This window comes from Ascaphus truei, chromosome 3 (assembly GCF_040206685.1).
Source record: "Ascaphus truei isolate aAscTru1 chromosome 3, aAscTru1.hap1, whole genome shotgun sequence".
NCBI lineage: Eukaryota > Metazoa > Chordata > Amphibia > Anura > Ascaphidae > Ascaphus > Ascaphus truei.
In genome coordinates, this window is record NC_134485.1 from 370,136,243 (window position 1) to 370,149,657 (window position 13,415).

The 13,415-nt window shown below is 39.5% G+C and overlaps 1 protein-coding gene and 1 long non-coding RNA gene across 3 annotated transcripts in view; one reads left to right on the top strand and one right to left on the bottom strand.

Annotated features, from left to right (window-relative positions):
* LOC142491152 (uncharacterized) overlaps window positions 1–9,222 on the top strand; it is a 47,125-nt gene extending 37,903 nt beyond the window's left edge. The window contains exon 4 of the long non-coding RNA XR_012800312.1: window positions 9,108–9,222. This is a non-coding gene — a long non-coding RNA (uncharacterized LOC142491152). The remainder of the gene's footprint in view (window positions 1–9,107) is intronic.
* Window positions 1–13,415, bottom strand: part of MTUS2 (microtubule associated scaffold protein 2) — a 666,577-nt gene that overhangs the window by 608,228 nt on the left and 44,934 nt on the right. The gene's annotated exons all lie outside the window — the stretch shown is intronic.

The window sequence follows — 13,415 nt, forward strand, 5'->3', positions numbered from 1 at the left end:
AGACCATTGAAGTCTTCATCTGGCAACAGATCGACAAGAGCTGAAGAATGTATATTGCAAACATTTTTGCAAGTTTATTTTTTTTTGCAACGTAATATTTGTAAAGCAAACATTTCTTATCATACAGTAGTTTACGCATGAACTTAAGTCTTCATGGTTCAGAGCAGTGTTATTTTGCATGACATCTAATGGGAAAAATGCAAATACAAAGTTAAGCAGACCGTTGAATTAGCACAAAATACTGTCCTGTCCTGTATAAGTGCAAGCCTTGAAATTCTAAAATCCTGCCCATACACTTAAATAAGTAACTTTAACTAAGGTACCAAACATTATATTGTCCTGATGGGTAGAAATCCATTTACCCTGTTATCGAAGACAATGCACATTGTACAGTATCACCATTATGTAATCATTTTTATTCATTATTATTACTACATAAAAAAGATCAATACTGTACATTGAATTGCTATTCTTACGTAATGCTGCGAATTCTATGGGGCCTATTCACTGAAGATTTACATATTGTGGTATTCAATGAGCCCTGGCTCAATCTCTCTCTCTATGGGCTATGTTCTAGAAGGGGAATTCAATGGGTCTTCCGGGTTAGCCCGCACGGATCAGCAAATCTCAGATCTTATAGAATATACCCTTATCACTCTTACTCCCTCACTGTCAGGAATCGGCGTTCTCCTCGCTTCCCACACAGAGCACTCCCTCCCCGCAGGGAGCCCCTGGACACACAAAACAATCCTGCCTTACCGGCCTCCACGGCTCCTCGCCCCTGCCGCCGTCGCGGGATCACTCCCCTCGGCGATTCCTCTGCTCAGCGCCGGGCGCGCCCACGCCCTCCTGCACGCACACCTGCACCATCCACTGGCCCGGTTCACACGCGTACACGAGTTATGGAGCACGCTCAGTCTGCACACTCTTATTCCCGTCCCCCGGACCTCAGGCTCCGCCCCCGCACACTGCACGGGCATACTCAGGTTACTAACAAGACTCACCTGGCCTGTTATGCCTGCACCAATCTGCAGTGTCTCCCTGTAGCTCTTCCTGTTCCTCCTCCGTTCCTAATTGGACCTTCCTGCTTTATCTAGCTCCTCTCTGCTCTCAGTCTTTGCTCGACATAGTCTCTGTATGGAAGTACTTCTGGATTCTCTCAGTGTTTTCACAGGTTCTGACGCGGCTTGTACGACTACCCCCTCTGGCTCTCGATCTCGGCACTCCTTGGACAACGCAGACTCTGGTAACCCCTTGAACACGGCTTGGACAACGACCTATCTCCACTCCCTGACTTCGGCGAGGCATCCTTCACTCTATCTCTACAACCGGTACCGGCAAGTATTGTCTACCTTACTACACCTGGCCTGGCAACACTTCATACCACACTCCGGACACGCTCCCTTTGCTGCGGGTGCGTGTATTACCACTTCCCCCTTCAGCTCAGGGGACGGGTCTGCTCTGTGGGCAGCACCGGCGTAACACTCACTCCCTCTCCCACTCCTTTCTAGCCATATTTTGCCTACTTCAGGGAGGAGACATTTGTCAGTTTATAGTTGTCATTACAGCATATTGGGCAAAAAGCACAGGAAAACGAGTTCTCAAACCATGTGATTTATATGCATAGATAATTCTAAATGAATATAGCTAAAGCACCAGATGATTTTTTATCACATCAAACAGCGGGCTGTTTTTGTTTTGGCTATTTTGCATTGACAATGTCAGAGTTTGATGAAAAAGCCTTGAATGGTGCCCGGCATTGCTTTACACATCTAAAAAAAAAATGTGTTTCCGGTCCCCAGCAATGAAGGGATAAAGAAGCCATCCAAATGTAACAAGAATGGTTTCAAATGAACCCATATTGAATGCCAGTGGGACCTGCAACGTGATAGTCATTGGGCTTTCGAAACAGTTGCTTTAAATCTTATGCTGTAAATAAAACAAATGTATATCATCGGCATCAAAGCAATAGAAAGAGAAACAAAGCTTCGGTGGCACCATGCTGGTATTACAGCTTACTGGATTTTGAATGTCCTGTTTTTTTATTTCCATAAGTTCTGCCCCATTGAAGAGTCTGGTTTATCACAGGAGTGGGCAACTGCAGTCCTAAAGGGTCACTAACAGGTCAGGTTTTAAGGTTATCGCAGCTTCAATACAGTTGGCTCAGTCTTTGATATCCTGAAAAGCTGACCTGTTGGTGGCCCCTGAGGACTGGAGTTGCCCACCCCTGTTTTATCATGATGCAGCAATGGGTCAAAGCTTGGAATACAATAGCAGTTTGCGTAGCAGTAGAAAAGGAACAGTACAGCAGGCTGTAAACAAACACACTTCTCCTGACCTCAAATTTTTAATTAAATCATAAAGCACTGTGCTTGTGTGCTGTGCATCCAGAAACCATTTGCTTTCTAATTAGCATCAGGGCCACATACCTAGGGAGCCCCAAACTGCAGCGCTCATACAATTTTAATATCTAACAATTGAAACAGAAGCATTGCTACCATGGACAAGACTTGACACCACTAAAGTAGATGATGAGAGACCTAACAGCCCAGATCAACCAAGCCAAGGATAAGATGTAAAGCATAAACCACTGCAACAGATCCAGATTTTAGCAAGGGTACAAGAATGATTTCGCCCAACCCAGCTCTGTTTGAGAGAAACATTTTAGTTCACTGAGAAAGCAAGTCGCAGGAGAATAGCAATTACAAAGATCTGTGGCAGCTGAGCCTTTCATGCTAGCTCAGTAGTGCAACTCGTTTTCACATGAGTACTGTAGGGAAAACCTCAAATCCCAAGCCTGAATAAAATCTCTGCTGCACACGCTGCTTCCGACACGGCAATATTTATGACTGAAACAATCATGAACATATTATTTAATATTTTAGCCGAACAAATAACACATTTCCTTGTACAAGACCACAGATGCAGCAGCTTTATTGCATTTAATGTTGCGGCGTTTGTGCTGTAAATTCAATGACAGCTAGATAGGGCATGTGGTCATTTTGTTGACTCTACACTAGTTTGCATAAGGAAAGGAAGACTTTTGCGTCACCATGTAATATTCCAAAATTCTTCCGTAGATTTGAACAGATCAAATTTTTGCAAATATTATGTTTCATTTTTGTTTATTGGTGCAAGAGTGATGATTTTTTATCAAAAATGTCCCATACTATATAAATAATAATTAAAAACCACATCAAAAGCAGAACACAAAGAAGAGTGATTCATATGTAATCTCTAAGCTGCAATTATTAAGGTGCTGGATGACTCATGAAAGTGAAATACGTTGATCATGAGAAAACAATTAATTGTTGAAAGGCAAGTACTGTGCAACAGAAGTTAAGTTTGATAATAGAGTCAATGACATCACACCAATCCTATGGTGTAGCAGGTATAGAATCGCTACAAGTGTATGAAGGGTTTTGGGTTCGATCCCTGCGTGGTATGCTAAAAGTGTGTGTGTGTGTGTGTGTCTCCATTAGCATTAAAGAATTGAATGTTCTAAAAAAAAAAGACCCTTGCACATGTGCGCCGCGCACGTGGGCAGCCTGATGAAGAGGGAGAGGAGAGAGATGCAGATGCCAGGTAAGTCCCTTTTGCTAAAAAAGATGTTTTTTAAATAAGGAGCCATGCTCAGACCGCGTTAGAAGTGGATCCGCATGACGTGAAAAGGACTTTGTGGGTGATAGTGCCAAATTAGCCCTTGCACACTATATTGAATAATCTCCTAAGCATCTGTACAGTCCTGTTTCTAATGTTCACTTGACATTGGAGATTACCTTAATGACCAGTGACTAACAGGCTCAACAGGAGTAAGACCAGATGGCCTCTGTATAGACCAAGTCTCAACCCCATCAAATGCTGTATTTACCGCCGGCACTCACTGACAATACTTGAAGCATTTAACATTATTTCGATATGTACCTGACAAACAAATTGTGGAGACTCACAACGTTTCTCACAAGTAAAGCATCCTCTGATGATAGCCTTATACTGAGAGCATGTACACATGGGCATAATGCATACTGTATGCCTTCTACTCAAGTCACCATACATGGATGTTGGAGTAGCCAAGAAATAGAGCACGTTTGAACACCCCAGAAAGGGATGTTTTTAAGAATGGTACAATCATTGGGTGAAATGAGTGGGTGCTAATAAACAAAAAGGGAAAATTACTATCTGCTGGATTTCAATAATTAAAGGGGGGCTTTCTATTTTAAATATTTGTACAACTAAGCCTATGCTATGGAAGTACTGTATGACAATATGATGAACTCACCAGCCCTTACTATAGTGATTACAGGGAAGCACAGTTATACTGACCTCTGCTTAACATGTTTAATAACTTCATAATGTATTGGTTAGTTTGCATTCCAAACTAATCCTGGAACTCTCCCTCTCTGTCACTGCACCAGTACAATTGATCACAAGCCAGGAAGCCATAGGCTACAATGCATAATCTGATCACAATGTTGCTCCTCATGCAATCTTTCGGAAGCCTAGTAGCACGTCTATCACCAGGTCACTGAGCAACCAGTTACATACATCTTTAGGGAACATCTTTGGTGTAAACACCTTTTAAAGATCTTCACGAAATACAACACGTAAAATTCATTAGACTCCGTAAGCCTATTTAACCTAAATTAGCGCCTGTTAATCATAACACAGAAGCAAATAATGTGACTTTTAATCCTGTAAAAAGCATGGTGCTATCTGTAATAGGCCATTATTGTAAATGAAATGCAAATGAGCTCATTAAATGATATTAATCCCATATTCACTAAGATCCAATAAGGAAATAACACTGCTTTATTTAAGTTATACCTAACTCTGGCGTTATTCCCATCAACAAGGGGGGGGGGAGAGAGAGATTAAAATCCGTCTGTTAACATCACTTCACAGTGATACATTTATTTTGTGTCACCTAATTCGATAAGAAATGCATTTGCGAAGTGCAACGATCTTCTCATTTGCAGATGCCAGAGAGTGATCAATATCTCCAAAGTAAAGCTATCTAAAAAAAAAATAGTGGACATCTCCAAAGTAAAGCTATTTTGAAAGCTCAAGACTTAAATAATGTCGCGTTATTTGAAAGTAATGCAGCCTTATCCTGAAACACAGATGTAGCCAGACTTACTGCTCCCGATACAATGTCAACCTTTGAGTTTCCACCTGCGTGATCACTTTGTGCACCGCTGTCCAGCCACGGGAAACTGCTGGAAGGCAACGAAATGTCATCCCGTGGTCAGTTGTTTTTTTTTACTGACATTAACCCTATTCTAATTAGCTCAATTATGGATGTTATCTTTGCAACTGAATACCTTAGTGAAAAAGGCGTTAACTCAAGAAAAATAACATCAGTTCCCGTTTTAAGTAACCACGTTATTTGCCCTCGTTAAACCCAGGGTAGTGAATCCAGCCCGAATGTTACATGTTTCTTAGGCTGAGGCCCCACTGCATGTGCCTGCACGTCCGCCTTGTGACCTGGCGGCGCGTGCAGAGCACTATACCGCCGTCTGCAGTCGGCGTTTTGAGGTGTGGAGGGCATGGCCAAAATGGGCTGTTTGGGCGCTGCCATGACGAGGGGGCGGGGCCACGACGCTGGCCAAACTAAAAAAAAACCCATGCACACACACACAGCTCAGCAGACTTCTCCCCCCCCCCCCCTCGCTCCCGCTTCCCCGCCTCTCGGATTTGCTCCCTGCCACACCACATGACTCGTTACCGCTCGGGATCACAAACTGGTTGTAGCCCCTGCCGGCTGACGCGTCACAGTGCGCAGTGAGCCTGGGAGCACGGAGGGACCGGGGACAGCCAGGGAGCAGGTAAGGGGCTGGTGAGAGGCGCGCGCACGCGCTGCTGGCTGCACTGGGGACCTAGCCTTACATTGGACACAGGCTTTGCTCAAAACAACATGCACCATTAACCCTTTCTGGGGCTTAATCGATATCTCCTCGAGTAAAACATCTTTGAAGTGTAATGTGCATTTGGATTGGTTAACTGGAAGTTGCTGCATAATTCCATTTATTTAACCCCAGTCAGGGTTGACCTGACTGATTGCGGATATTGTGTCAGTTATCACTGACCTTAAACTGTCATAAATAGAGCAGGCCCTTTTTGGTCTTCCAATACCTTGTTGTTATGCCCTCCAGCTTCCCAAGCAGATGCTCTTACTCGTTACTCTTGCAATGACTTTGATCTTGCAACACAAGCACGAGCTCTCCATGTTCACTGATCTCAGTGTATCGCTCAAGTTTTACATTGCAGTGTTTCTTCATTTAGAAAGTAGAAAACTAAATATATTTTTCTTGGTTGGATCCTGTGATGTCTTTTATTTAAGTGAGAAAGTATCTGAACTAGTTTTATTTTGCCTGAAAGTCCATATTTCTCCAAGTCTTTTGATCAATTCCTCATTAAACTGTTGTAATTACAGTAGATAGAACATAAAGGGACAGGAGGACATAAACTCATTAGGGGTTATTTGCTAATAAATATGTATGCAATGCTCCTTAGAGATGTATTTAACAATATAGAGTCACAGTTACCCTATTTTTGGACTGCCAATAAATAATTCTTACTAATTGATGTTAGTACAGTTATTTAAAAAAAAAACGAGTAATTTTAAAAATATCTCAATCCCAATGGAAGAAATAAGTTTATACTTTCTACTTCAGTCCACTGGAAAAAATAAATAAAAAAAGAATAATAATAATAATATATTAACCGCACCAAGATTATACAGCAGGACAGGTTCTGACAATATACAGACAGAACGAATGGTAAAGTAAATAATGTTTAATTTAGTTTTAGGTGTACAATATGCAGCAGTAACATTAAAGAGGAAAAGCATATACAGAATGATTCTAAAAATAAAATAAAAAAAATTGGTCTACCTGTGTTTATTTATAATTGTGTTTTATTATTGGGTGTAATGTTTTCAAACTATATTTAAATCTTTCCTCTGAGATGCCAGGTACAGTCCCTACAAAAAATAAAAAAAAACAAAGAAAGCAATGGCAGTGACGGCTAAAAGGCGTAAATGTGGGTGTTTTCATAAAACGAATCAGACAACTGTAATTATTTATTTTGAAGTTAACTATTTCATGTGGTATCCTGGCACTGGTTTGTTTTGATCCAACTACTTTATGTGTGATGTTATTAGGTGTTATTCATGAAACTGATATAGTACTAATCGAGGCACAGCATCTTAATGTCACTGGTGGTTCCTTGGGATACCCAGTCGATCACCACTGTAATGCAGTTTAATGAGAACTCCTTATTGTGTCATGTCCAGTATTTTGCATAGGACAGTACCAACCATCACCATCCACTTCTTCTCCTAGTTGGTCCTCTGACATGAGGTTGATGGGAATATTTGATTGACTTGCATCCCCTCCTCCTACATTTTAATTATGAAAGTGAGCAATATCCAAACTTGCACATTACGCACAATTATGCATATTTAAAGAAGGTTATTTCTTTGTTACATTGTTTAAAAAATATATAAATATATAAATATGTATATATATATATATATATATATATATATATATATATATATATATATATATATATTGTTGTGTTTCTTTGCTAAATAACTGGGACTAACCCTCCAGAGGTCTAAGTCTGTAAAGCATTGTTCATTTGTTTTCCGAATGGGAAATGGATCATTTTAAGTTGAAGATTAAGGAAGAATAATACAGCTTATACAATTTTTACTCCATATTTATTCAGTGCAAAAATATCTTGTTTCTAATCCTGTGTTCCAGTTGTTGGAACCATGTTCCAGTTAGAAAAAGTAGATAAAGTATGAATTTTATTTTAACTATAAAATTATTAATATGCCTTAGGCTTGGGGTATAACGTTGTACTTTATCAAATGATTTAAATTCAAGTGCAGTATGCAGATTGGAGCCTTAAAACATTGCTTTGTGATGCTGTTGAGGCTGTTTGAACAGCAAGACGATACATGCTATAAAAATGCTAGATATATTTAATATAAACTGTATCTGTAATATTCAGATACAGATGCAGATACAGATATCTGTAGTATTTTACTATGTATTATATTGAATGAAAATTGCCACATGTATTTGTTACAAAGGTAGGTCAAAATATTGTAGTAGTGGGGTTGATGATAATATTTTTTAAGATATCATTTGATTTAAAAGAAGCAAGTTTTTTGTACAAAACTTTCTAATAAAATTCGCTGTGTTTTTCCTAGATTACATTTTATGTAGCAATCTATGCATTTATAATGGTTTTGTTTGTAATGTCCAGAATGCCTTTATACATAATTAAAAAATATATATTTCTGAAATAACGGCACACACACTGTATAAACCTATATTCTGTGCTTTACATATCCCCCAGAATTATGCAAATCCTAATTTCCACTTAATGGGTTTAAAATGTGTAAAATTCTCTTTTGGGAGTCGGTCTATAATAATGAAACTGTTTGCACAAATGATCTTGAGTACAGTACTGTACATTGAATTATTTCTGTTCACCTACAGTATTCTTTTAAAGAGAAAATATTACAGATTTGATTTCAAAGCACTTTGATACTAACTTTTGCAAATATTTCTTAAAAAACGTTTGTGGGTAAATATACTGGTACATTTTTGTAAATTTCACAAACATTCACAGAAATAAATTAAGAAAAGCTGATGTTTATGTCTATGAAGCAACAAATAGCCTTGACTCCAAATTTCAAAAAGAAATGTGCAAAAACGTGTGCAAAGTGAAATGGAGCAGTTTAGCTGCTCTACTTCCGGAGTTTTTATTTTTACAAACACATAAGTACCTTATTGCAGAACATTGACATAACTTAATATCAATCTTCTGCAACTTCTTTCCCTGACTAATAATATCCAGTTTGGGGTGAAAAGAAACGTTTGAATAATAAAGGTGCAGTCCAACAAAGTGAGCAAATATTATTTCCTTTTTCTTAACAATTTATCAATCTACTGGGCTAGTTTAATTAGAAAGAGTCCCTTCCCCCTAAAGTAACAGTTTCAATTATTTGCTGTTTTTTTCTATTACCCAGGTCTGCCTAATTCCAATGTTATCTGGTAATTATTGTGCTTTTTCCTTAATTTTGTTAGGTGAAAGGGGGAAAGAATGGATAAACGATCTCCCTGCGTATACAACAGTTTATAAACAGTGTTATCACAAAAGAGATTAAGGGAAGCTTGTATAAATATTCTAATTCTTTTCGTTACTATGACAACTGTAATATGTAAATAAAAAGATAATAATACTTATACTTGTTTGATTGGTATACAAATGGTGTGAATCAAATACATTCAACCTATAGAACATGCCACTGCATTAATAAGTAAACGTTGGTCCAAGTTGTATTGTATTGTATTGTATGTCTTTATTTATATAGCGCCATTAATGTACATAGCGCTTCACAGTAGTAATACATGTGGTAATCAAATAAATAACAGATAATATAAATAACAGATCATGGGAATAAGTGCTTTAGACATAAACATAACATTAAGGAAGAGGAGTCCCTGCCCCGAGGAGCTTACAGTCTAATTGGTAGGTAGGGAGAACGTACAGAGACAGTAGGAGGGAGTTCTGGTAAGTGCGTCTGCAGGGGGCCAAGCTTTATGTATCATGTGTTCAGAATATCCACAGTGCTATTCATATGCTTCTTTAAGCAAGTGTGTCTTAAGGTGGGTCTTAAAGGTGGAGAGGGTGCTAGTCGGTTACTGAGGGGAAGGGCATTCCAGAAGTGTGGGGCAGTCAGTGAAGTTGGGACTGCCTCTCTAGCAGCCATAGTTTGCAACTCTCTTAGTCCGAGGACCCGCTGCTTCAGTCAGCGCGCCCGCACTGCATGCAGGTGGCGCGTGGAGAGGCAATTGACCGCTACCTGTGGTCCGTAGGGAGCGGGGGGGGGGGGGGGGAAGCGTGGTTTGAGCAGATGGCTGCAGCGGGGGTCTCCCGGGCTGCAAGAGGGTGCAGCGATCCCCCACACATGCCCTCTGCTGCTCGCTCTCCGTGCTGCTCCCCCCCCCCCCCGGTTGGTCCCCACCCCCAGTCCATTCCCCCCCCCCACACACACAACACACACAACATACATACGCGTCACCACTCGGGATCCCCTGCCGGCTGACGCGTCACAGCGCGTAGTGAGCCTCGTCGGAAGGAGCCAGAGATGAGTTAAGGGGCTGGTGGTCCGCGAGCACACGCGGCCGCCCGCAGCGGGTCCTCAGCCTTACCTTGTGTATTGATTCCCAAGAACAAAATAAGTGGCAATTTAATTAAACATGTCCAATAAAAGGACAATCCTGTTTAAAGTTACTGTAGTGTCATTTTCTGTAGTTGTGTTACATGGTACATGTTGCTACAGCATTGCATGGTTCTTCTGAACCTTCTGACAACAACTGGAGATGACACTGTATTTTTTTTCTTGTGGGTTGTTTTTCCATGTGAAAAGTGATCTGTATCTTTTGCATCTTTATCTGTAACTTGCAGGCCAGAAAGCAATCCGATTTGTAGTGGTCATAAATACTATTCACACCTAGAATTATTTGGTATCCAAGGAACAGAAGGTGACATTCCTATTTATGAATACACTGAGCTGGCATTGGACATTTGATGTAAAAAAACACATTTGCATACATTTCAGAGAAAAATATAAAACCTGTTATATTCAGCAGAGATTTCTAGCCAGAAAATCTTCTGGGAAAGTGGAGTTAAAGTAGCAATACTACATCCCCCCCCCCTTTTTTTTCTTATTTTTATATTTCAAGTGTGTGACAATGTATAATTCTACATCCTTACCTAAGCTGGCAATCGTTTGGTGCTTCTTTTAAAAATCGTTCAAAATTCTGATTGCGTGCCTTATTAAATTGCTGCCTTTCAGTCCAATCAATCCTTTAGTTGGTGGAACATAGCAGCTACAATGTATCATGATATCACTAAGGTAACATTTACTATTGTTACAGTTTACAGCTCAAACTGCTGGGAACATTGGCAACAAATTATCACAAACAGGAAAGTGTTACAAAAATTTTGCACTGCTGGGGAGGTGGGTTAAAACTTCCTATAGAAATCAGAAGATGCTCAATATATAAAAACTCAAATGGTATTTAGTTGAATAATAAAAAAATCAGTCGATATTATCTAATACTATACAACTGATTTATTATAAAAACACAAGATTTCACATGTTTTGATGCTTTAACAATGTCTGCTAAATATCTGGGGGGGGGGGGCTGCATTCTAAAAATATATACTTTGAGTGGCGTATTTTTCTGTTATGGGGTTGTTTTCCCAAGTCACATATGATATGCGTGTTTTGCATTCACCTCTGAAAATTCAGGTGAGTAGTTTTTTGCCCTTGTGCTAAGTTTGGACCAATTACAGTATATATGTATGGCATCTCTAAATTCAGAAGACCCAGGGGAACATGATTTGACATTCTGTTTTATTTAAAAATAGTGGTTTGGAGAAATCAGGGAGAAAATGATGTAAATAATTTGGCTTCCACTGACATACATATCATTATATTATCATATCATATATTATCATCATATATTAACCTATATAAAAATAAATAAATACTGTTCAAGGAAATCTTCATCTATTACTATAGCTGAACAGTATCTTATGTATTGACTGTGAAACTATCAAGAAAAGCCTCAACAACCCTTCTTTATTTCGTTTTTTGAGCATGTAATACATTATGATTTGAAACCATATCTATTTTTTTTACAGAAATAAAAGGAATATTCAAAATCTTTAAAATATAGCTTTCTGCCTTATCTTTTTAAACAATTTACGCCCTTTCCTCTGTTGCTCGACTGCTAAAACTCTGACTCAGGTGCTCATTCTCTCCTGTCTTGATTACTGTAACCTGCTGTCCGGCCTTCCTGCCTCTCACCTGTCTCCCCTACAATCTATCCTAAATGCTGCTGCCAGAATCACTCTACTCTTGTCTAGATCTGTCTCAGCATCTCCCCTCATGAAATCCCTCTTCTGGCTTCCGATCAAATCCCGCATCTCACACTCCATTCTTCTCCTCACTTTTAAAGCGTTACACTCTTCTGCCCCTCCTTACATCTCAGCCCTAATTTCTCGTTATGCACCATCCAGACTCTTGCATTCTTCTCAAGGATGTCTTCTTTCTACCCCTTTGTATCTAAAGCCCTCTCCTGCCTTAAACCTTTTTCACTGACTGCTCCACACCTCTGGAATGCTCTTCCCCTCAATACCCGACTAGCACCCTCTCTATCCACCTTTAAGACCCACCTTAAGACACACTTGCTTAAAGAAGTGTATGAATAGCACTGTGGATATGTGGGAGGTAGTGCATTTTTTTACCGAACTTTTAAAAATGTGTGATTTTTCATAGTGAATGCCGTTTTGACACATTTTTTATAGTGCAATGAAAACATGCAAAATTGCTCGGCAATGCACTGAACATATCGAAGTTTAGTGAATAGGCCCCATTGTGTCCAGTTACAGTATATATTTTCTCATCTAGACTCCAATAAAACGAATATTTATTACCCATACTGAAATGTTTACATTAATGTTTAATCTCAATATACCGTAATAATTTTTAATGAATCAATTGTTTATATATGAAATGTATTTTTGCCTAAGTAGTTTCAGGTGCTCATGTATTGTGTAGTGTACAATCTTTATTAATATGCAATATCTTTATTTGTTGTTTACATAGAAAACATTTCAAAATGATCCTAGCAAAAATGCAGCCTATCCAGTTTATAAAAGTCACAGACAACCCATATATTTCCTCCTATCCCTTTATTCATCAGATCCATCAGATCCGACGCCTTACTTCTGAGTCCTGACTATGTGGAATATGATTAAGACCAGAGTATTGTATTGTATGTCTTTATTTATATAGTGCCATAAATATACATGGCACTTCACAGTAGTAATACATGTTGCAATCATATAAATAACAAAAAATATAAATAACAGGTCATGGGAGTATACTAAGGACATACTACACTTGGCCTGCAATACTGTGTGCATGGCTAGGACAGAGCTGCAATGCTTCCAGGGGCAGGCTGGCCTGGGAGCAGGGGGGAAATTGCCCCCCTAGTTGGTATGATTTAAAATATTCAGGTAGCAGAGAGGAGGAGAGGCTGTGTGCAGATCACAGTTTGGGGGTTCCCAGTTGCTTGTCCATGTGCATAATCTTGGTATTGTCCTTGATTATGACTTGACCCTTAAATATCAGGTGTCAGCCACGATCAAATTTTCATTCTTACACCTAAAGAACATGGCCAGGATTAAGTACTTGATACAATTGTAGGTCTGGCATGTAGATTAACACCATATAGGAAGCACAATGTAGACCCGTGTTTCTCAAGAGGGTTCCACAGCACCCTGAGGTTCCGTGAGATGATTAAAAGGGTGCTGCA